Source organism: Neodiprion virginianus, chromosome 6, assembly GCF_021901495.1.
Source record: "Neodiprion virginianus isolate iyNeoVirg1 chromosome 6, iyNeoVirg1.1, whole genome shotgun sequence".
Classification (NCBI taxonomy): Eukaryota; Metazoa; Arthropoda; class Insecta; order Hymenoptera; family Diprionidae; genus Neodiprion; species Neodiprion virginianus.
In genome coordinates this window covers 2,950,799-2,975,638 of record NC_060882.1, presented here as the reverse complement: position 1 = coordinate 2,975,638, position 24,840 = coordinate 2,950,799, and the positions used below count along the sequence as shown (strand labels likewise).

The following is a 24,840-nucleotide window of genomic DNA, read 5'->3' as shown; positions in this document are numbered from 1 at the left end:
CCATAGTTAGCCAGGCCTGTCGGATGGAGCATATATCGGATTAGAAAAACCTTAATGTAGTAGACTGTGAAACCAAAAGGGTGAGAAGAAACACGCTTGCCTACACCGGAAAGTCTACCCCGCTGTGTTCCGACCTGTAGAAAAAACATGTAACATGAATATACTTTCATACGTATAAGGTACGATGTCGCGACATCGCATCCCCAGGATGCATTTACAATCAGTTCAATAGCGGTTTCAATATGCAAAAGTTTGTTTCACGCGTTAATTATCGGTCAATCGATCTTTTAAGCTGAGACCACAACGAACATGATATATTTGCGACGAAATTGTCTATCGGATTGGTGAGAAGAATGTAAAAAGACGCGGCGTGTAACGATGCAACAACAAAAAACGCATTTTTGAATTTCGCACTTGGCACGCTCGGCCTTGATGTTTAAACCGGAATTCCGTGTCATACAGCCTCATATAGTCTACGATAATTGGTTTTGAAAAACATAAATCTGTTTGGCTTGTTTCAACCAACTGGGATTACCTGAATGAGTCAAGTGTATTCGGTGTAACGCGGTTCTGTAGATAAACATGACGTTCGGTTAAACTTTACTCGCTTGCGTCACTGCATCACGATCTGCCAGCCCGATACTCTCGGTATAAGCAAAAAGAACTTCTTCCGCGAAATATATACATATACGTACACATGTACATATACCACAAGAGACGAAGTGAGGAGATGAGGTTTGCGGTAAATATAATATGATCCTGGAACGCCAACCCGTGTCTTGTTCACCGTAATTACAAAAAAAAAAAAGAAAAAAAAATAAGAGCAATCTGGATTTCGATGGTGGATAGCGGCTCTCTTGTTATCGATAGAACACAAAAATATCGATGTAAATATATAGTTAAGGTTTGTTCGGTTGCTCACAGTACATCCGTGGTTCGACATTGCCTTTGGCAAAGGTACCTTTTCCCCCTTTATGATCTTATAATTAGCAGTTGGCGATCGCGTCAACTGTTCTTCAAGGAAAAAAAAAAAACAAGTTTATATTACAAATTTCAAGAATCCATCCTCTATATCTATCTAAACTATTATTGTAAGAGGTAAAGTTTGTTTGTTTGTACGTAGAGGAGGTAATCTCTGGAACTACTGAACCGATTAAGAAAATTCTCTCACCAATAGAAAGTTAAACACTATCCCTGAATAACATAGGCTATAATTTATTTTTATAAAAATAAGTTTTTACTTCGAATTCTCAATATTTGTACATAAGTTCGAATGAAAAAGCACTACGTTGAACTGCTTTGTCGACGTACGCTAACCAAATGGTTGCACGTACGTGAAATATAACATTAGTGTGATGCGACAGATAGCTTTTTCGTTTCGGGATTACAAAGCCATCTTTTGTGCAAGCTTCAAGCTCAGAAATACTTACGTGATCAAGTGTACATTTAACTTAGATTTGTCTTTCCATGCTAAGCCGGGACGGGTCGGCTACTTACTGATAAAAGCGTTTGCATCTAAGAACACCGACGGTATAATAGTATGATAGTATTTGTCATATCGTGTATTCTTGTACTCACTCATTTCTCGACTCCCTCTGCAGGTAATTGGCTGGAGATATGTTGTGTCCGAGAGACTGTGGAGTCTCAAATCGTGGCAACACAGGATGGAACGTGGATAGTAGCTTAGGATGCATCGAGTCGCGAGGTTCGAAGGTGCCGGATACGAGGTGCGAATAAATATGTTCCGAAAGAAATTCGAGACGATTACAAGCTGTTCGGCAAAGTCAACATATCCTGTATCTGGAACGAAACAACGAAATTAAGCAGTTTGTTTTAAACATTCCGGCAATGTATATATATTAGGGTGGTCCTTGTTTAGGGTGTCGACGAATTTTTACCGCCCCATCATTGAAATCAATTTCGAATCATTTAAAAAGCGTCGCCAAATTTTTTCAGATTCTTACAGCAAGTCTGAGATAGCCCGCGTTGTGATCGAAGTTTCTTACGGAAGTGACGTGAGAAAAACTTTTTTTCGCACTGTATATTTTATCGTGAAAGTAATAACGTTCCAAAAAATCTGTAACTGCGAGGTTTTAGTCGGCACAAGTGATGCTGTATGAAAAAAAATACACATCATCGTACGAGGCAATCTGGACGAATTGCACTTCCTCTATATAAAAAAAAAGTCAGGTTTCGAGGTTGTGCAATTCGTCTAGATTGCCTCGTACGATGATGTGTATTTTTTCCCGGGTAGTAGAACTAATTCTCACCAAAACCTCGCGGTCACAGATTATTTGGAACGTTATTACTTTTGCGATAAAATATATACTGAGAAAAAAAGTTTTACCCGTGTTAATTTCGATAAGAAACTTCGATCTCAATGCGGACTATCTTAGAGTCGATGTAAAAATCTGAAAAAATTAGGCGATTGATTTCGAATTATTTGAAGTTGATTGGGGGGGTGGTCTGGCGAAAATTCGTCGACACCCTGAATAAGGACCACCCTAATATATATATATATAGGTTATGACATGGACGTTTTTGAGGTGGAACGCTGAGCATCTTATTAGTTATTATTCGATATATAGACTCAAAATTCATTCGTTAAAACATAATATCAAGAAATTTTTTGTTTTTTTCGTTCACCTGTATGAATCGTATTTGCATAGAGTGAAAAATCGACCGTTTCTCTATAGTCTGAAACATTGAAGATCGAAAAAACCCGAAGTGACAACGACGAAGATTTTGACATCGTGCGTGCGCGGCTGTACTTTCGGCGTTTTGAAATCGGCGTAGCCTATGGGCATGCACGTATCGTTACGCAGGCACGTAACTGTGCCGCAGACGCGCAGCGGCTTGAAACATACAACGTGTCGTACGCGTAGAAAGATAGCACGTACAGATGTATTGAAACGTATACGTAATGCAGAAGCACTCGCGCCCTCGAGCCTTGATTAACGCGGCGTCAGTCGCACCGGGTCAATTGACCCCACGACCAAAGCGTCGTCTTCTTCCCACTCGCGGGAATAAAGATAAGAACTAGGAAGAGGAGCCTCGAGCTCAATTCTACTCCGCAAACTTTTACAGATCCGTAGCGACAACCGACGATACGCGCAACAGTTGCACAATTTATTTGTTTCGCTCGTTTCTCCGATATATAAATTACGGACAAGCATCAGCTACCTAATTTATTTCTATCGTATTTCATCGCAACGCGATCAAGTCGCATTCAATGAAACGTTCAAGGACAAGTATGTGCAATAAATGGCCGCATAGGCTTTAAAAATATCATGAGAAATACATATATAATATGTAAGCGATCTAACATCGAACAATTTTAAATACTATGCAAAGCGTGAATCAAAGATAGGACTTATTAGTATTAGTAATGGAAGAATATTGGATAAGAGCAACGGCCTCACATTTCCTTATCCCCTCCCTGCACGTCGCTCCGAGACGAAGAACCGACACTAAAAATAGAGACAGTATGAGATTCCTTTAGCACAGAGGTGGAATCATCTTCCTGAATACCAGTGAACTCTGCGTGACAATACTTGGGCAGTTCCGGAATCCTAGCAACGGTCTACGCATTTCTCGCCGTAGGGATCCACACTTTTGGCAATACGTTCGTTCTTCGGATCGATACCCCCCCCCCCCCCCCGACAAATTTCTTTCGTCCTTGCGACCATATCGTAAATATTTTGAAAACATCGGCGCTACATTATTATTGCACGGTAATTACGCTGCTAATAGCTGCAATGCCTAAATGCGTATACGTGTCACGTGTGAGACAAACAAGAGGTGAGAATATACGCTACCCGGATCCGCGATGAGAGAAAAAGAGAAGTATGTAAGTTTCTTTGCTGACGGCTACTATCGGAAGGTTTTACTGGAAGGAGGATTGTTTCGACGATTATCAGAAAAAACAGCTGCAGCATCGACAACAATCGGAATATTCAATGATCGTCCTTAATTGTACTGTTAGAAACAGTCGACGTGAAAATGTGAGTACCACCAGAAGGCTACGAAAGCTTCAACGATCCAATTACAGTGATACGCTAACAATCAGTCTAATCCCAAATACGAGTGATCATGATTTATGAAAGTGTCACTGATCGGAATTACTACACTTTCGAAAGTCAAAATTTCGAACAATTAATCTTTGGTTATTTGATTTTCGCATCTTTGTAATTTCGAAATATTGACTCTTCCAAGTTTTGACCCCCACCCAGAAGGAGGTTATCGCATGTATGTGTAACACGTACATATGCGGCGTCCGGTCGAGGTCGTTGTATCTTATCCTCTCCGACGTTTTTATACCTTCATCTAACTTTTGACCTCCGTTTCGTCTTGCATCACGTTACCCTCTGTAAGCGCGTCGCGCCAACTGCAACGCTTTGATTAGACGCGGACTGTAATGTCACAAGCATCTGGGTACGCTTGTTTTTAATTACATGTCGGACCACCGACTGCGCATGATTATAATAGAATATCGGAGGTGTCGGGGACGCGATTAAAGAGTATAATTCCACCACAGATCCAGTCTAGACTGTTTAACTTAAAAAACATTAATATTTTTCAGTTTCGCAAGTGAAGTCATCGTCGTCAAACGAGTCACTGCACCTTCGGCAAGCTGACCCAACAAATAATTTCAGCAAGTTAAGCGGTATTCTTGTTTACCCGAAACGCGAAAAGAAAGCAATGCCATATAACATGCAATGCCTCCTAATATCAGAGGCGAACTTGTACAGCTACATCTATTCTAGAGGTTGTGTTACTCGCTTCGTGCCGACGCTTCAATATCACAAAAGAATCGTTACTCTGTATTAAATAAAAAAAATGAAACAGCATATCGATTCGTACACTTGATAAGTACACGGATATTTGATTTGGGTGGGCAAGTTTCACGATCATAGGATGCATCAGCTCGATACCAATTGGGTATGATCTCGTTACCGGCGATCTTTGTTGAGAACTACTACCTAAGCCGACCCTGGACAACTATCTCGCATAAAAAAAAGGAAAGAATAAACAAAGAAAAAAGAAAAAACTTTAGCGGCAAATGTGCATACGTAACGTAGAAGATAGATTTATTGAGTGTTGTATTTGCTTATTTCACGTTGGAATCCTCAGCTTCCTGTACCACGTACGAAGGTCGTAGGGGCGCATAAGAAAGAAGAAGAAGAAAAAAAAAAAAACGATGAAACAACAAAACCGATGACGCGTTGCCGTTAAGATAAACAAGAAGACCTTGATTGAAAATACGAACGAAGCCTTAACGGCGGGCTATCCTGTGAAGAAAACGCTCGATGCTTGAGGAAAAAGAATAAGAGGTATAAAAAAAAAATCAAATAAATAAAACGTGTGATTAATTTAGTAAAAATTCGTAACACGCACCGGACGAGCGTGAAATGCCAGAGTCACCGCAATCGTTCCGGAGGAATAGAAAATTTCGCTCGGAAGGCGGGAGTGACGCGGGAGTGACGCAACTGAATGACAGGAATTATTTTTGGATTCGAACGAGTTCTCGCGCGTGCAGGCAAACGCCTAGGCGAGATAGGCTGACTCGATCGTCGAGGAAGTAGCGGAACAAAGAGATCCGAGGCGACGAGGTCGCGCGACCGCGAGGCCGAGATATTTCGAAGGCACGCGGAAAGACGTCGCGGCGCGTGATACGCGTTACCGGATAACTCGGTCTCGCGTTTAAATTTCGAATCCTCTTTCATGCCAAAAGCAACGGCAATTCTCTCGCCAGCGAACGTGGATTTTTGCCTGAATTTGCACCTTCGGAGAACCCCGACGCTGTCTCCTCCTTGTTCCTTCTTCCCGGTCGTGAGTTATATTTATTCGTCGTCGTAACTGACCAAGAGTCTCTTTCTCAAGTCCAAGGCATATTTGTAATTTACGTTGAGAAGACTGCTCGGCTGTGTAGCGTCGTTGGAAAAAAAATCTGCTACTTTTCAGAATTTATTTCAACTTTATCGACGTATGTGTGGGTGGAAAAAATGATTTGCGATTTTCCACCATGGTACCACCTGAAACAGTTTGTTTAGGTTAAAGGAAAGATTCTGTCGAAAGACGAGCGTTCTGATTTTTCACTTTTGCACGTTATTTTAAATTTACAAAGTATCGTGAATAAATTATTATCGTTTTCTTTTTTAAATTTTTTATCACTTACATCAATCATAATATCAATTTACGTCACAAGGAAGGTACCGCACTTGTAATATCAAGTCTCCAGTTGATGTTTGAAAAGTGTATCCGACGACTTTTTTATTATTAATTCAATCTGATAAAATAGTTATAATTTAATATGAACATTTAATTTAAGAGAACAAGATTCCCGAATGATATATCGTAGTGTTATGGATCGTGATCTTTGGGTTGAATATAAATGTCAGGAGAGACGTAATAATTCAAGTGCTACGACGTGTTTTTTCATAAATTCAAACAAATGTGAAGGAAAAAAAAAAAAAAAACTGGATAAATCAAACAAGCACGATCTTCCGCATAACGTAGAACGCTCAGCTTTTAACGGAACCGTTCTTTCAACCTGAACAAACTTTTCAAGGGATGGTACCATGGTGGGAAATCGCAAATCATTTTTTTTCCGAAACACCTTAACGTACCTATACCAACTTCCCTGACTTCCTTCTCTAGTCGAGGATGCCAATCCCGCAGCTAGCTTCTGCGGAATTTTATATCCTGAATAGGTCGGGGTATCCCGGATTCCAAGAGATGTTTCCACCCGTCCATAAGACACGGAATCGAAAACCCCTACCGGGGTGTAAAAGCTTGATTTCTCTTGAGATGATATTTTTTGGCCCGCAACGACGAGCGCAATTAAAAGTAAACCCGAAAAACCGTAATGTTTTCCGATTCGTACATGCAAAATTCGTAGAGACGTAACCTAACCCCGAGTTTGTTTAGGATCAGACGCACCGCGTGCGATCGCTGCAGCTTAATGGCGGCAGCTGCCGTTTCGCTCCTCCCGTTGGTCCCGGATCCATAGGGAAAGACCACGCGAGGAAATGCGAGAATCGAAGAAACGGGAGCCTGTGCAGGCAACCGAGACGTGGACAACGGGGCCGCAAGATGGAGGATCGGGGCCCGGACAGAAGATACGGAGAACGAGACGGATATTGAGATAAAGAATCGTTCGAGGCAGATGTGTCTGTGTTATTACAGGTTTCGCCTTTCGAAATTTGACACCCTGCAGTCCGACTCGCGTCCTCAAGCCCGTCCGTACAGGTCCAGCTGATGCTCATATACGCATTGTACATATGTGTATATATATATATATATATATACGTATATTATGTACATATAGCTAATTGGTCAATCAGGTATGATATATCCTAAATATAATCCCGCAAACCCTCGATCCTAAAGCGTTGTGCGTTGCAGCAAATCCCTTTAGTAGTTATGGTTGCATCGGTGTAAAATTGCCGACTTAAACGTGTCTTTACGCTGAACGAGGAGAGAAAGGAAAACAAAGGGATAACTCTTTAAGACAGAAATTGTGAACTTCTCGTTGACTAAAGCAAACTGCTACCAAGGTTATAGGTACCATACGTTTTTTTTTAAATTTTACTAGAGACGAGTAATTATCAATTGTAAAATAGTGGATATTAGTTTCGCCTCTTCCCCAGACGCGATAAAAGGATCGTGACGTCACCTCCGATCCCCTTCATTTGCATACACGCTCCTTAGACGATAGCTGAAACTGTTCTATCAATTATGAGATTAACCCAGGCAGGAAATTGAATGAAATTACAACGTACGTGTTGGGCAATTGGAGGTATGCGGTTGGTTCGTGTCTTAAAAACTACTCGCTGATCTTCTAATGGCATATCTATGCCTATCGACATTATAAACCATCGAAATGGGAGGATGAGAATTGTTAAACAATAACAATTGACCAGTTGCAACCACTCATAGCACTATATCGAGTATACCCGATCACACGTGCAACGACCTTTAATTGTCAAATATATTTACAACGAAGTGCTGTGGTGAATTGGGAATGAAAATATGTTGAACAAAGTAAAAGTAGGTATAAACAGTTATAACTGTGCAGTGTTTCCACTGATCTTGGGTTTTAATTTGGGTGATTTTTCTAGCATAACTTACATTTACAGAGTAATTTGTAAGGCGAACACGTAACGGGGCAGGTTTGGTCCGGTAACTTTGGTTTCTTCTACCGATTTAAAAACCTTCCGCACCGCTCCAGCCAGCAGCTAATTACGAGATAAACTTTTCCGGGGAGATTTTTTTTCCAAATCATTCGGGATGGTTATTAAATTCGTATTTGCTCTCAAAGACCCTCGAGCCGAATGCCAACAATTGAACGTTAATTATTGAAGAAAAATTGGACGGACGACAGGATAAAAATAATTGCCGAATAAACATTGAGTCAAAAAACTCCTTGAATAATGAAATTATTAGTAGGTGTTTGCATGCTGAACAAAATACGAAAATGAATTCGTTACAATATTTCGAAAGAGCATTTCGACAGGAAGGCGCCAGCGCGCACTTCTTATTTTCAAAAACGTCAAGTTTTGCAGACAGTACGAGTTTCTTATACATACGTATATAATAAGCATATGTATAAATATTACAGCTGCACTTATGCAGCGCTACCTTTTCTTACGGTGTAAGGTAAGTAGGTAAGAATCACTGGGTAGATTTGTAAACATCACCAGGAAGGCTTCTTGACTCGTTTGAATCCCTCCTCATTGTGAAAAGCAGAGGTTCGCAGCCGCTGAACCATTTTTTTCTTCATCCTCTCCCCTTTGATTGATTATCGGAATCCATCCGAAAAAACAGTCGAATTTCATTGAAAGCACAAGTGCAGTCAACTCCTTATCAAGCCAATCAGAGGTAGTGTTTTCGTTAATGAGAATAGTTTTCGGGTGTGGTTCCAAGGCAGAAACCATTTAAAACATATGCACAATGAAACTTTTGAACTCGGTCATGTGTATTACTTGATATACGATTATACTTGAAGAAAACCTGCGAATAAATACCGAGGATGTACTTTTGACGAATTTTACCGACAGAAAAAAGACCCTTTTCACCTTTTCGTTGAATAAGTTGCGGTGGCCATTGATCGGTAAAAAGTTATCCACGCCAGCTTTCACCCGATTCACAATACGCTGTAACGAAACACGTTGGCTCACCTTTACAGGTGAGCCGATAAACAACCGCGAGTCCCACGAGTTTTTCCCCAAAAAATGAAGCCAAATATTTGGGGGATTAGAGTGATGTTAGCCAAGTTGAATCCTACAAATGTTTTTCCCATTATTTCATTAGGCATCCAATCATGTGAACAAGTGATCCTTCATTATTTACTCTTATTGTTAGACGAAAACCCACCAAAACCGGTGATCCGCCTTTAAGATTCCGTCACATTTAGCAGTAAGAGTAGAATAAAGAAAAAATAATACTTATTTTTAGTAAAACACGAGGATGAAGTTAGTAACGTTACCGTAACGAATCATGCTTCAGAGAAAAATGGCTACTTCGCATCTTCAGGAATGTCTAAAATTCGATAAATCATTACACCCAAAATAAACTTGAATTTCGAAAAGCCAACTCGTTGAATATCGTTTTAAAACGTCCAACATCAATGATTTTTTACCCTCAATTTTCGTCACGTTAACGTAAAACTAACTTCAGCCTAACAATAAATAAAAACTTGCGTTCAAGACTCGACCTTAAAGATCTTGGCATAATGTACAATCGTTTAAACAGCACACAACTAGACTTGAAACAGCATATTTTCCGTCAAGCTCACACGAACCGTGATAACGAAAGGAAGGAAATGTTCCATTGAAATGACAGGAGTCGAGACTTGGCTGCAAGGCGAATATTAAAAAAAAAAATAAAAAAAAAATTAAAAAAAAAACAAATTCCGCGAGTACGGTCGAGACACGTAAAGAAAGAGAGGCCGGCGAGTACAGCAAACGGATTCGAGCGCCCTGGGCGATAAATACGCGAGGCGGGCAGCAAAACTGGTTCCTCTTCCTGTCCGAAGGTAACGCATGGCCCACGGTCCATCGAGACGCGGACGCTGACAACACACAGCAACGCACGGTCTTCGGAACAGGTATAGTAGCAATACAGCCAAGGCACACGGTCTCGAGCGAATCTTACCACGTTCGACGCGTGCGTGTTGGTATATCTACGTGCACACCCGCCTACATTCGTACCTACCACCTACCTACCTTACTACCCGGCAGGTATCCGAGAGTCAGGCGCGCGAACCTGTTTCTTATTACAGAATCCAAACGACCGGAAGCAAGCCGGCGAGTCGACTCCTTTACCGACGTGCGCAGCTACGTGTACCTGGGTATCACCTCGGGCGAATTTTTCAACTCTTGCGAGTCCGCGCGCTGGTTATACGATGGTTAAACCTCAGGCCCCAGCCTCCTTCTTTCCGTCGACCATATCTGTGAATAATTCGACTCTCGGATTTGACTTGAAAAATATATTATTATTTTTTTTTTTTTTTAAACACTGTTTTTTCGACTTGAAACTATACCCCGTAACGTTTATTTTTGTACACTTTTACCGTTTCGACTAATCTGGTGTACAAAATTTCGAAGGTATTTGACCACCTGTGACATTTTCTATCTCGAAGATGAGTATGTAGAAAAATTGCGAGGACTTGTGACGTTGATGTTCACTCAAAGATTACGATAAAAATAATTCCAACTACCTAGAGTTGACACGTACCGAATATTTTCGAATTTAAACGCAAAATATAAGATTTTGACGATTTTCTTTAAAAAAAAAAAACTATACGTATTGTTTGTACCGAATTTAAATGGGATTTTCGAGGAAGTGGAAAAATAAATAAAATTTGGCAAATTTTTTTTACAAACATTTTCATCTATTTAAAACGAAACGTACTTGGAAAAAAAATTTATTACCTACCATTATTCATTTCGTTGAAAATTTGATTCAAACTTAGTGCAGATATTTACAATTGGAATTGTCGAAAATGAATTTATAACTGTCATGAATGTAAATTCTGTAAACAATTGTCGTTTTGATTTCGGTGATTCCTAATTGAAAAATAACTAATAAATCAATAAAAACTCAACCCATAACGAATCAAGAGTGAAAATTTCACATCGTCATCATCGTCATTTTTCAATTGTACAGAAACAAAGTAGGTTATTAAAACTTTTTTACAAACACTGGCACTGGGTAATTTTTCCTCACTTCCTCGGCCGGTAAGACCCAAGTCTTTACGGTTCATCGCACCTAGCGAGAGGAAACGATTGTCAAAGTCTTTGCAAGTAAATTCCTCCAGGTGAATGGAAGTCGGTCAGCCCAAAGGCAAGGAAAAGGCTGACAATGAGAAGAACACCATTTGATCAAGCGTAGTAGGTATCCAAAGAAGAGGATATCAAGTACGCTGTAATCCGGCGCAATCTGCTGTAAAAGAGAATCGCGACGACGTGTGGAAGCAATAATGGTCGGATTGTGTCAGTGATTACATTGTGAAAGACATCGACTGACATTTAAACTTCACGTATACAACCGCATAGGTACACAGAGATCGTTACGTTACACCGGTTTTCATAGGCCGCAGCAAAACGGACCCCCGTACACACACGTCCATCGGTAAAGTTACAATAGTGTGAGTTCGTGTCAATTTTGCGTCGCTTTCGTCACATCGATACGGCGGCGCAATATTGCAACATTTATCCTTTCCTATCGGCTGTATCGGACACGCGTTAATACCCACCTATCCATAGGTAGCCATATCACAATTCGTAGATTCGTTAATAGTCCGAGGTTGAGCAATTAATCGTAGAACCACGTGCGATTGTAAGCTGCGTGTTAGCTAACAAGAAATACGAATTGAAGATGCCAGGCTCGCTTACATACCAATGTCCGACGAGGACTGTTCGTTTCATCGGATGACCGCACGCCACGCCGATCATCGCCAATGGCATGGCACTTTACAGCCACGGCAAAGGCAATGCCGTATCACCTCTCTCTCTCTCTCTCTCTCTCTCTCTCTCTCTCTCTCTCTCTCTCTCTTGCTCCACATACCAATGTGTGAAAGAAAAGCTGTTAATACACCGAAGTATAGTTACAAGAATCATCAAGTTGCAGATTGACGAATTTCAAATTACACCTATTACCGTAATCAATATCTTTCCGGATTTTCCACTCCGTTGCAGCTGTGTGACGAAAATTCATTTTCCCCTCAGGCACTATTTGCCTCATACCTAATCAGTGCGCTTATGAGAGAAGCGCCGGCACAACCACATGTAGAGATGAATCGGTAAAACCTTCCGTTTACATGCACGGACATACACACGGATGTCGTCACACCAGGAATACAACACAAGTGCGGTGCGTATATTGCATATAACTCGATAGTGGTACATGCGAAGAACTGACCCGGCCTTTCCCATGGTGATTAGTCGTGGCTCGCCGATAGCCTCGGTTGAATGATTCACCGGGAGAGATGGGACGACGTCGAAGCGACGGGGAAAGGGCGAGGAATTAATTCGATCAAACGATCGTAGGAAAGCTCTGGTCTGCAGCCTGGCTGCACTTGATTCTTGCTTTATTGGGGATAATTTTGTTGGTTCAAAATTGGTCAAGCGTTTGCCTAACTGGGCACTCGGTGCGTCTAAGACCACGACCAATGCCTCGGAACAAGATGGAAGACCCAGAAAATGGAATAAAAATCTTTTCCAGGCTTCTCGAGTAAGTGTAAACGGATTCGGATCCATGCAATAGGGGAGCCCCAGTGATTCCAATTCCCGAGGCCACGTGTCGGGCGTGCGATATTATTAGGGACTGAGGACTGGGAGGTATTACGACCTGCAATACCGAATACCAAGCCCCAGTAGGTATGATTATTGCCTAGGGCTTGGAGATCCCCTAGATCTAGATCCACTCTTTACCCCCGGGGTGTTCCTTGAGGGCGCCAGATTTTGGGAGCAGGTGCCACGGGGAGCATGGGAACGTATAGACACACAATCGTTGGGTAGTATGGATTTCTGAAAATCTTCTTCTCCTCCTCAGTTGCCTCGGTAGGTGACCGAAAAGTATCCGAAAAGCATTGTTGCATGTACTTTTACCGAAGCACTCTCGCATTCGGAAGAGGGATTTTTCCTACCTAAGTGTAACCAGTATGAATTCTGGACCAATGTTTCATATCCAAAAAAATATCACCTATGAGGCCCAGACATCTTCAATTTGGACTCACGAGCATCGTTTACAGAATTAAAAAATAAAACGCCACATCACGAGGCAATTCAACACCTGTTAAATTAAAGTCAGTATGCAATGATGCTACACATATCAGTCCATCAAAAAATCATGCATCAAAACATGAAAATCCTCAATAAATGCTTATTGTTTTTATATTACACGATCGGAGAACACTGCATGTAATATCAGGACTAATTATCCCCGAAGGAAAAAACATAAACTGTCAGGTAAATAGCGGTGAGGAAAACTGTTCGGCTTTTACCGTATTATCTGTGACCTTATAATTTCATCCTGCGGAAATATAGTATAAGGTATTTTGTCGAGATGCACGCAGAACTTTGCAGTGGTATCTCGTGCAAGGGAAAGGCTTGCCAAGAACCCCAAATTGGGCCGTTGGTCGTGCGGTCTGTGTCATTAAGGATCCGGATACAAAGAACCTCGACTGGCTACCCTTTACGGCGGTAATCAGATACCCGACAGCCGAATGTAATCATCCGTCGGATTTCTGGAATTCACGATGCGCCTAAACGTGCGGAATGAGGCTGAAGTTAGTATCGACATTGCCATGGGATGATTAACGTTTCGGAACAACCGTTGTTCCACAATTTCAGTAGTGTCTAAAATTCAGTATACCTACTGTTACTGTTCAACATACAAATTTAATTTCATTACTAACATTGTTTCAACACTTATAAAAGTAAAGAAGGGTTCACCGTTATTGAAACAGCAAGTAATACGTACGAACACCGAGCTAAGTTTACTATAAAAGATCGTGGTTTTGCCCTTTTTTTTTTACAAATTCCCCTCCGATTTTCCCTACCCGTAAAAATTCCCTAAAATATCGCGGTTTTCCAGAATTACATCTATTACGGGGATCCTGTCGAAGCGTCCGGCATAAACGAGTAACTTAAACTAGTGTGTAACGTAACGGCACACGTGCAGTAGTCCCCATTCATCCCGATTATCCGTCGAGCAGGTATCGTTCAGGGACGGGATACGCACCCGCCTCGACCCCTGGGCGAGGCTTTTGCGCTCGCATGCCCTTCCGAGGGTGGAGAACGTCAGTGAACCACAACGGCACAACCCCTGTGAGGCAGGTTTGGTCGTGTGTCGGGACAATGAGCCGCAGACGATCCATGTCCGTACGATCCTTGAAATTCTCAAAAACCTTCCTGGTTCCTGCTACGTTCCAACTAGCATACCCTGCCTGATGTGTGCCCACCCTCCTTCGCAGTCGCGTCTTCTTTCCCACGAAACCCTCCTACGACCCAGCGACCGACGACCGTTACAGGTTTTCTTTTCTATGCGACGACGGCGTCGCACGTCGGTCAGGGTGCGTGCCCCTCGTACCGTTCTCCCACAAAAAAACCGACACATAAGTAGAAAAAATGGAAAAATATGCAGGACGGGAGAGAAAAAATGTACGACAGAAAAAAATAAAACATCCAGGCACACGTGTTCGTCGACGAGGATACACGTATACATCTAGCTACAGTCTTTTAGTAAAAAACGAATTGCGTACCGCTTGCTGCCTCAGGCTGGTGATATTTTAACGAGGTGGTGCCTTCCTGACCCCCCACACCCGCTACCATAATCTCTGACAACCCTGGACGAAGGTTGTGCTGCGGACGGGAGACAGCGGTTGACGTACATACGTCGTAAACGATCGGATTATTTAGTGATAGTGACGATGAAATCGGAAAAAAAGAAAGTATAAACAAACAAAGGTATGAAAGACAATTGGTAAAGTAACAACTTCATCTTGCAGCGGAAATTACTTTAGACATTCTTTCCGGTATACCCTTGAGGCCTTGAACAATGAATTGGAAACGCTATGGTAACCAAAGGAAATTAATCTAGGACAAGTTGAGCGAGATCGAGATGTAAAATAAGAAATGGTCAGGTAGAGGAAAGGAAATAGAAAATGGACCGATAGTGGATGGATTGAGGAAAGATTTGAGAACGGCATAACGCACCTCGAGGTGGATGCAACAAGACCAGAGGGATCGAGGAACTGAAAATTGAAACGTGACCGGGCTAGACGCTTTGGAAGGTAGGGTCGGATCACCATCGCTTTGTGCTTGGAATCGGGGTACGTTTGCGCAACACAATTTTCCCACAGGATTCAGAACCTGTCCGGGGTCTCTTTGGCTCCAACAACACACACGCTTTCTGCCTGCAAGACAAATCTCTCGGAATTCCCGCCTGTGAGTATTGTACTCAAGATACGAATACAAACGAGGAACTATTTCTGATTCAAGTTCGGCATTTATTAGGATTTATATAGGCAGCCTCGTGTGCCTGGCTAAGTCTTATGCATTGGTATGCGTAGCTCTTGAGCGTACCACCATGACTATACCTGCCGTATACATATACATGTGCAGTGTGCATCCATCGATCCCCCACCCACCAAAGCTTCCACTTCTTCGAATTGCTCGACAATCAGATCAACCCATGGCCCAGTGTCCCACCTGGAACAACGACCACACCCAACGATCATCTCAGTCTCGTGAGATATGCGATACTCGCTTAGGCGGCTTAGGAACCTCACCCGCTCCGAAGTATTTTGCTGGTTTACAATCGAAACATTTCATCGAGTGAACCAAGCTAATCACAAAGTCACCAAGAAATTTGTTTTCAAGCATTGGTATGAGTGACCTTTGTAAATGAAGACCGAGTCTAAATCTAATCGGGTTAAACAGATATTGAGATAAATCCGTGAAAACATGTTTCGTACCCCCTTCTCGGTATTTCCACTGGGCATTGATGAGTCAGTTAGGACGAGTTTCTTTGTAGACATGTAAAGAGATAGCCAAACGTTGAGACATTTCGTTTTTTTTTTTTTATTCTTAAATCAGCACCAATCGGCGGCAGATTATACTATCGTTACGCAATCCCTTGATGTCTAGGAGCCTCTTTCAGTTCTACGAAGGTGGGTCTTGCGTAATTACGTTGTTACTTCACGAATGGCGCTGTCCCACAACGCGATTCCCCGGACAGGATCTCCTCCGCGTTACGGCCGACGATAGGTGTAAAGATACCCAAATGCCCCGGGGGCACCCAACAAGACGCGTCCACCACGGATGTAAGACTGCCGACCGTTGCCGTTACTTCTCTAGATCCCTCGACGATCCATCCACCCGGTGGCCTTAGGCTCAAAACCGTTGCGCGGAAAGACCTTAAGTCGGAAGAGCGTTATTTTCGGAGGAAAGGTATTCAGATAAGCCAAGGATGCGCACGGGACGTTAAAAGTACTATCGAATTAACGCGACCTAACGCGTTGCGTTGGTGCGGCGACGTCCGTTATGTCCGCCAACGACGACGACGACGAGATACATCGGAGATTATTTCATAAGCGTCCTCGATATGGAAAAGTTCATCTACTCGTAATGTGGAGGTGAACTCTCGAAGATTGCGTAAGCTCGGCTAATGGCTATCGCGGGTAAGGCAATGGAGGGGATGTTGCAACGTGCAAACTGCCAAGGAAGACCGGATCGCTACGCCGGTCCGCGACGGGGAACCAGGTCCTCTTCTCCGTGTATAAACATGTAGGTAGGTACGTCAGCCGGGTATTGAAATGTCTTGGCGCAATTCACTACTTTCATTTCACGTGTAGACGGCCAACGATCCTGTGAAACGTTAGGTACCTACCACCTATCATCACGGCAAAACCAGTCAAGTTACAAATATTCATTCGACAAATTTGTGTTCAGGACATAATTGTTCGAAATCAGATTGAGTTTGGTAAATTTTTCTTTCACATTCAAACGTGACTATACGTAGACAAACACCGTACGTTGCGACGTACGTTGACCGGACTTGATTATTTATAGCTTAATGACACGGCGATAAATGCCACGTTTTTCGTTGAACGCGATGGAACGTCCGATTGCTTGGTGATAATCACCTCCTGTCACAGTTTCATTTCTCGCCCCCGCAGGCCTTGCAATGGGATTTGAAAACATATTTACTGGATGAAAAAATCGAAAGCAATTTAAGGCGACAAATACCGGTTAGTGACCGCGGCAATTCCCTGGAGGCAAGGAAAGAAAATTCTACCAGAAAAACGTAGCAGACGGTTCGGAAACTAATTTGATGCTGTATAATCCAAATCTAGTCCATGGTCAGGGAAATTTGTATATGAAAAATGGTGACTTGCCGAGCTGGTTTACCTCTCTTCGAGGCAGAGCAGCTGCAGGTGCATTGGAATATACAGGTCTGGGTTTGAGTATCTGCACCCACATAATCAACAGGGTGTGTTCACATCTATGTAATATACGGTGCGTTTCTGGCCGAGGCGAAGATTTTTTTCATTTTATTCCTTTCTGTTCTTTTTTTCCTGCTGGTCGAAAACGTCGAGTGAAATTTTCTTCAAACTTTTCAGCTCTAAGCAAGGTAAGGCGGCAGGCGCCACAACTAAGGTGAAGATTCGTCCGGATTCGTTCGAGCGAAGAAGAGAATTTTGTACCACGTGAACCAGTGTCAGATTTATATGAAGCGGTGCCGTGACTACGTCTTCTTCGGACAAAAGCAACCAACGTTCGTAGACTGCACCGCGTGCACTCTCAACCGATCGCATCTTTGAACGCAGGTAGAAAAACCTTTCGAACACCATCGTCTTTCTCATCTTCCAAGGGGAATGATATTTCGCATCCTGAAGCCCTAGCAGGATCCTTATAGAACTCACAAAAATTCAAAGTCATTGCCGCCGACTAGTTGAACAATCGATCGCTGCACTCTTCGGACGAACAACATTGTCCTGCAGGAACGGTGACAAGTCGGGCGTTATAATGGACCCTCTGCACGTATGTTCCGCCTAGTTTTTTTCCCTTTTTCTTTTTTCATTCTCTTCGTCCTTACTCAGTTCCGATCGTCTGGTTCTTTTCGACCACGCCTTCGTGGCTTCGACTATCGATAATATACGGTAACTTAGAGAAATGTATAGGTTCACCACGCTGCTATATTTTGACAAGTTTCAAGTCTTTCACCAGCAAAAAATTTCTTTAATAACCTTTTGTCACCTTCATACCATAAGTTGCTTATACTTGGAACGGTCCGATCTGCTATCCTGATCTTCTACCGAAAGCTATATTTAACAGCTGAAAACCGACTAGAAACGATCGATACAACGCAATTGGTAAAGGGCGCACTATCGAGTATTTACATTCGATTTCCTACAGAGGAATAAGTTTAAAATGTCTTTAACCAAACTCGAGGATTGAAACAAAGAGTTTTTAAACGGTTGCCATTCAAAGTTGTCCAATGAGATGATTTACGGGCTTACGGTTTGTCCTGTTTTAGACTTTATGCCAGACTTTAACCGACTCCTGTTTAAAAACGGTTCAACTCTAGAACCTGATTCAACCTATTTCCGGTTTATTTCCGATGAGAAATTGACTGGTGTCCGATGGCACGCATTTCACCTGCAATCGGGTTGTCGACGATGAGCTGTGGCAAAAATATTTCGTCGATTGCCAAAGAAAGTATCTGCAATTCGTACTTAGCATTGGGTCGTCACATCAGCTTTTAACAAGCATGTAACGCGGATATAATATCCAATAAAGCTTCTCACTTATCAAGTCTCCAAAACGTTAGTGACGGGTGATTCGTCGAAATTGTGTGACCGGAAGTGAGGCACTACACAGGAAAAGACAAAGGGATAAGAAAAGACTTATGAAACCTGTATATATAACATCTCGAGCTTGAAGTTAATACGTGAAGAAAATGGTCAGGTAAAGTTTATAATACACGAGATTCTACGTTGTTCACCCTATGTTTATTTACTTTTACCACCACTCTCTCTCTCTCTCTCTCTCTCTCTCTCTCTCTCTCTCTATCTCTCTCTCCCTCATTCGCTGTCTCGTGATTCATCAAATAATGATATACATAGCAGATGAAGCTTCTAGTAAGTTTATATACAGCTAAAATTTAGTTACCTCTACTGCTCAATTTATCTGGGCATTTATCTGAGCCCTCTTGCAGAGGAGTTCTCACGAATAACATGTTAATCTACTTGATTAGGAATTTTTGTAAGCTCCCGGTACGTGGCTCGTTGTACGCGATTGTCATGATTCGCGATTGTCCGTAGCAAGCCACGTCCGGATACCGACTCCTCGTAGAGAATTTTAAATCTGCACACCTCGATCACAAAGTCAACGACTCGCGTCGATAGTCCGAGACACGAAACAGATATGAATGCGTCGAATCTCGGATCCGCAAATTTGCAAAACAAAAAATGAATTCCGTGCCAAACTCCCTAAGGTTCCGAAAAATCTCGCTCAGTAACGATAATTTCTTTTCAAAACAACACTATGTGATTGAAATTAGTAACGTTACTGTTGTAACAGTACTAAAAAAACATGCAGCCTTAGAATTGTCTGGAATTTAATACACCGTACTGAACCAAAGATACCCATATTTTTCAATCAGCCAGCTCCTTGAAAGTCATTCTAAAATTGTAAAATAATGAACTTCTTCCCGATGTTTCCTGTCGTTAACGTAACTTACTTCAACCTCGTGCAAGACTTCTAAATATCGTCGCTTTCGGTGACCATAAACGACAAAATCAGTCTCGCCAAACGATCCATTCCCACCACCAATCCTTTCGAGAGCTGTACAATACAAGACCATGATCGTGAGGCAATGTAATTTTTACCGTACCACCAACAGAAGAGGTGGTTTTACCTTTTTCCGAACAACACTATTCTGTAAGTTTAATGGTTTGATCGCGCGGTCAGCCGGCAGCTGAGAGAGAGAAAAACCGACCCGGACATAAAAAGATTTCTGGTGCACCTCGACGATGTTCGACGCGAGGGCGGAAGTAAGCCTAATTTGTTCCAGCTGAATCATTACCTGTAAGTAGGCGTACGTCGAGGTATGTGTGTGCGCGTGAACGTCGACACAAAATTACCGATACCGACTCGGTGTTGCGCACCTAAGGGCAACGCTACGGTGTCGGTTGGTTCGTTCTAGACCGAAACGGAATCCTCGAGGCGACGGCATACCAGGTAGACATCGCGGTGAGTGACTGGATGGACCCCGATTTCGTGGTCACTCGAGCTGATCGCAACGCCGATAAAAAACCAAGCAAGACCGACTTCCTGTGCGGAGCGCGCACATCTTGGGGCAAGTTTTTACCACGTGTCCCCGGTTCACCGCGTGTCTTCGCGTTTAGTCTCGCGCGACGACGGAAGCGACCACCAGCTTCACCTCCGGACATTATCTGGTGTGACATCGTAGACTAAGGGCTTCGTTCGAGCGCCAACGCGATCCGTATCGAATAGATCGACCAGACTGAAGTTAGTAACGTTAACGCAACGAAATAACCATGGAATAAGTCGTTGTACGATTTTGGAAAGACTTTGAAGAAATTGGTTTTTCAAAATATGAACGTTACCTGTTTGTTTGTTATGACACTTTGTTTTAACCAACGATTTTCCTAAACACGCATCGTTAAAGTAACGTTATACTAACTTCAACCTTTTCTCTAGTTACCTTCGTTGTTTCGTTCGTTGCTTGGATCTCTGATACAACAACGTAACACGACGAAGACTGAAACCTACCGGAATATTTCTTCTACCTAACCGTGAAGACAGCGTGAGAATAAATGAAATAATTTCGTAATTTTCCGCATTCCAACAGAGAAACAAACAGACTGCCTTTTTATACATAACGTGTACAAGTATGTATGTATGGAAAGGATGCCTGAATTTTGAACGGATTTGTTCTTCCTATACCACATAATTTCACCAGTCGGATTTCAACGAAGAAGAACCATTGCGCGAAGATCATGCTACGAATTTGATACCATATACATACAATAATCTGCAAATAGAAATGAATAAAACTGCTTCCAACAGTCACTAAATTTTCGAACAATTTTCGACCAAGATACCGTCAATGAAAAATGTTATCACTGCATTTGTCAACCCAAAGAGTACCAAGATCAATGTAAAGATCTATAAATTTAGCGTAGGTACGCCTAAGGATAGACCGTTCGAACGTAGATCGATGTGAATCTCGGTCCCACGTGAGGTGTAAAGTTATACCATCGTCAAGATGAACTTTCATTCATAAATGTCACGGCAGCGTTCATCTTCCATATCTCTCCCTGGCGCGTCGAATGAAACTTGCAGCACCTTTCCCTGCCCGTCGAAATCCTTACCGCGCGAGTCTTACGTCGACGAGTAACCGCGTATAAGAGTTGAAGCGGTCCGAAGTAACTCACACGACGACCACGGTTACGCAATCAGGCCGGCTCGCTTTCCTGGTGACATAATATTGTTTAACCCAGAATAATACCGGCTTTGCTCCATTGCGTAACCCCGGGTCTGGTATTTCATTTCGCGACTCACGGGGTGATTCCTTCTTACATAAACCTACCGTAACACGTCTGCACGAGATACGGGGTATGGAGAGACACGGAGTTGAACGAGTTGAAAACCACCAAGAGAAGAGACCCGACTCAGTAACGATCGCTAGAGTTGTATATATGTATATACATATATGCAACATCTAGCGCTACTTGTTGGTTCATCTGGTAAACAAACGGGCTCTTTAACCTGTGACGCGAGTCTTTTTGTTTCTCCTCTTCGAGGAGCCGGAGGTGCACTTGTCGGGAGACTCGACGGTGAGAAGAAAGAGAGAGCGTGAGTGGATGAAGTAGACGCGAGGAGATGAGAGGTGGAAAATCTACGTGGTGCCTGTCTGATCAACAGTTCATCTTTCTGATTTCTTCCTGTACCGAGTAGTTATGTAATAAATCCGATACACGCACACCGTAGTGCGCAAATTTCGCGATAAATAGAAACCCGGGATTTCGTACCTTCGCAAACTTTGAGAGAATTCCAACAGTATATTACAGCTTTCAACTCTGCGATACATTGTCCAATCAATGGACATTCCAAACGTTAATAGCCGATACCAGTTCTTTATATTACTTTATCGGACTAACAACGAGGCTGTTTTTTAACCCAGTAAAAACCATACACGCTATATATTCAATGTTAAAATCATCCGTACACCCTATCAGTTTGAAATCAGTTATAAGTCGCCGAAAGTAAGGAAGAAATTATATGATATTGTACATGACATGACTTAAATTGAACTGACATCGGTTTCAGTCAGTTAAAATCATCTTCGATACTGCGACTGATCTGGAAAATTTATTATATTAGTTCTTACGATGCCTGCATAAAAATTATTACAAAAGTGTTATACGGGTAACGAATAAAAATATGTATTTTGGCAAACACGTGGGGTGGGATGGAGTGGGGAATGTAGGCGGATTAGAAAATAAAAGTTACAACATCGTATACATTCAAAAACATGAAAGTCTGTTTTACAGAAATTCATAGTGTAAAGTGTCGAAATATTATAGAAATGTCAAAATGTAGAGATGTAAAGTATATGCAAAACCAAATTTATGTAATATAAAATTCTTACGATTCTACTTGTGTTTTAGTTTCCTATATTCTTCATCCGATAATATATTCATTCCGACGATTCAATATTTTTGGCTTTTTTACATCTGACCTTTCGACATTTTGACTCTTTTGTATTTCGACTTTCTACCTTTTTAAATTCTGTGACACAGATTTTTGCGTGTTTCAAAATTTGATATTATCACTTCGATTTTCTAATATTTCTACATCTCACTACCACTCGTCATACTGGATGTAAAATTAATTAAAAGTAAAATGTTACGGACGCGCAGCAGATTGTAAAAAATATCAACGATGTGAAATTGCGTGATATCTCATAAAATTCAGTTGAGTATCACATCCAGTCCTTGTTCGCAGGCCGAAATTGCATGAAAATCACCGAGCGCATCAAGAATTTAATCCAAAATCAGCCTGAAAGCCATGAATTCGTGTAAAATCGTTATGTAATCAATTCGAAATTTCGTGTAATCAAGTGTAATCGCATCATAATCATACATACGTGTAAAAAATCACACGCAGCATTTTTTACTCAGCCCAGATAATCTGAAATCACTTGAAGTCATCCACAATCGCTTGAAATCATTAAAAGTCACAAATTCACTTGAAGTAAACTAAATTGGACAATGGGAAATATGGGCGTCCTTTGGGTTTAAAAGGATCAATTCCCTCTCAATTTCACGCCCACGATATATTAAAATGTTTACTAAAAACTTGTCGATCATTTGTTAAATTCGAACTGATTGGACGTCATGGGATAATAAGTTAAGATTTTAGCAACATGATACGCTAATCGTAAGCGGTGCGCGTTCCAAGTCAGACCACGACAGGTAGACCACATTCAATCTTACGAAATCTGGAGAAGATTACTCTGCGCAGGATGTCTCGCGTTAGAGAAGTACGAAAAAATGTACGTTAGAAAAAAGTAATTCATTTTATGCTGCTGCGCATCCTTTAACCTTCGGGTGGTAAAAAATTAGCTACACACACCAGCAAATTTATGAAGATGATTGATCTGACCCATCATCGACCGGTTGAGTTCAACGACTTTACCCTGCATCATCATTGGCTATACGATTAGACAGTTTTTTTTTTTTTTTGCAATCACTTTTACTTCTCACATACAAAATGAACGGACTTTCTTTGTCGTTTACCTTATTTTTAGCGAATTTCTCGAATGATTCCTCGCGTGAAAATTTCATCTTTAATTTTTCACCCGAGCACCAACTTAATCGTTAGATTCGAGGCCGAGTCGTGAGAGAAAGCGAGGCTGCTACGGAACCGCGAGCTTCTCTCGGCAGATTGCGACAATACAATTGCGCATATCATGCGGTAACGTCGCTCGAGGCCCCCGACACATTTGATGCAACTGCAAGCAACTTTGTTCCTCTATAATATCTCGCTTGGGTCGTAGAAATATTGTCCAAACAAAGCGGGTTTGTTATAATTTTTTTTTTTTTTTTTGAGATGGGGGGGCAGCAGCATTGACGTATGAACACGATGATTGAGTTTTCCAATTTTACGGTACGTAATGAATTAACAAAAACGTAAATAAAACTCGTCAATCTTTGATCTTCAAATCAAGTTTGAATGTTATTTATCTTTTTGGAAATTCTATTCTTTTTTTTTTTTTATTTGTTTTTTAATTTATTACACAGTGAAAAAAATTCTCACGTTTCGAAACAAATGATTTCGCAGATTCTTCTTAACGGATCACAGATTACACGTACATACATACATATATACTATGTATGTCCATAGCTCTGTTTATATTGCTGAAAGTGTACAGCGAGTGTAATTAATCGTATGCGTACGTGATCCAATAAGGTACAAGACCGAGTACAAGTTCTATTACAAGTACCTATTACGAAGAAAGAGGTCAGCTCGAGCGGGTAATTTTAAAATTCTAAACGCGATGCGAGTTAGCCGTAGTTCGACGGCAGACGTCGCGGGTCGGTGTACCTCGATCCTAGAGTGAAAAATCTGCGGCGACGCATGCAACGATATTCGTCCGGGTGCGCTTCTGGGCGAAGGCGATTCGTTTCGAAAATTAGTATTCAATGGGAGTTTAATGTGTTGTAAGGCAGTTGTAGGCTTCGGGTACGTGACGGCGTGACCGGCTTATCATCGAGAAGCAACACGGTGCGTGCGG

General features: G+C 41.9%; 1 protein-coding gene across 1 annotated transcript in view; it reads right to left on the bottom strand.

The window, feature by feature from the left end:
* Positions 1-24,840, bottom strand: part of LOC124308288 (ets DNA-binding protein pokkuri) — a 97,126-nt gene that overhangs the window by 65,531 nt on the left and 6,755 nt on the right. Inside the window, exon 2 of the mRNA XM_046770905.1 lies at positions 1,579-1,800. The gene's annotated coding sequence lies outside the window, so the exon portion shown is untranslated. The remainder of the gene's footprint in view (positions 1-1,578; positions 1,801-24,840) is intronic.